Source organism: Ictidomys tridecemlineatus, chromosome 1 (assembly GCF_052094955.1).
Source record: "Ictidomys tridecemlineatus isolate mIctTri1 chromosome 1, mIctTri1.hap1, whole genome shotgun sequence".
Taxonomy (NCBI): Eukaryota; Metazoa; Chordata; class Mammalia; order Rodentia; family Sciuridae; genus Ictidomys; species Ictidomys tridecemlineatus.
This window is the reverse complement of record NC_135477.1, coordinates 207,371,429-207,372,822: the sequence shown is the minus strand read 5'-3', so window position 1 is coordinate 207,372,822 and position 1,394 is coordinate 207,371,429. Positions and strand designations below refer to the sequence as shown.

The window sequence follows — 1,394 nt, the reverse complement described above, 5'->3', positions numbered from 1 at the left end:
TTGAAGTCACAAATAATTTAATCAGATTTACACTTTGATGTACAATTCACGAGTGTTGGCTAAAACACATCATCTATTATCTCCATTTACAAAACCCTGGCCTGAGCTAAGCGCTATTGTGACTCCATGAAGCATAGGAGTCTTAGAATTAAATTAGAAAAATGTGAGACGTTCTTCGCCGATAGTCGCCGCGGTTTCCTGCTTCAACAGTGCTTGGACGGAACCCGGCGCTCCACCCTCACCCCTGCCGCCACTCAGAGCCAGCAGCCCTTCGCCACCTCTTCACAGCGCCCTTAGACCGCCCCAGGCCTCCGCCGCCACTCCAGCGCCGCGCCTCTCCTCAGCCACTCGCCATGGCTACTACGTCCTCCTCGCAGGTGCGCCAGAACTACCACCAGGACTCAGAGGCCGCCATCAACTGCCAGATCAACCTGGAGCTCTACGCCTCCTATGTCTACCTGTCCATGTCTTACTACTTTGACCGTGATGATGTGGCTTTGAAGAACTTTGTCAAATATTTTCTTCACCAATCTCATGAGGAGAAGGAACATACTGAGAAATTGATGAAGCTGCAGAACCAACGAGGTGGCCCAATCTTCCTTCAGGATATCAAGAAACCAGAGCGTGATGACTGGGAGAGTGGGCTCAATGCAATGGAATGTGCTTTGCACTTGGAGAAAAGTGTGAACCAGTCACTTCTGGAACTGCACAAACTGGCCACTGACAAAAATGACCCCCACTTGTGTGACTTCATTGAGACTCATTACCTGAATGAGCAGGTGAAATCCATCAAAGAATTGGGTGACCATGTAACCAACTTGCACAAGATGGGAGCCCCAGAATCGGGCATGGCAGAGTATCTCTTTGACAAGCACACCCTGGGAGACAGTGATAACAAGAGCTAAACCTCAGCCTGACTTTCCCATAGCCGTGCAAGTGACTTCCCTGGTCACCAAGGCAGTGCATGAATATTCCCTTTTCTATAAGTTGTACCAAAACATCCACTTATGTTCTTTAATTTGTACCATTCCTTCAAATAAAGAAATTTGGTACCCCAAAAAAAACAAAAAACAACAACAAAAATAAATAAATAAATTAGAAAAATGTGCCCCTCATTCTCTCCCACACACCTGGCACTGGGGCGGGCAGGAGTGGGTGGAGGACTTAATGATTCATGCTAAATGTGCAGAACTCACAAAACTTGAAAACAACTTATATATTCAAAGGGCTACACCTTGCACAATCTCAGGTGCCTTGGGACAGTTGAGCTGAGCGGCAGACTGACACTGGACAGTCTAGGGTGGGCTAAGAGGTGTTGGGCAAGTGCTGTTTTTTGGGGTTATTTACTAACACAGAAATACACCTGGAGGCTGGGGATGTGGCTTAAGCAGTAG

The 1,394-nt window shown here is 47.3% G+C and overlaps 1 pseudogene; it reads left to right on the top strand.

Moving 5' to 3' along the window:
• Positions 1-338: 338 nt before the first annotated feature.
• LOC144364961 (ferritin heavy chain pseudogene) lies at positions 339-1,060 on the top strand (annotated as a pseudogene).
• Positions 1,061-1,394: the final 334 nt, after the last annotated feature.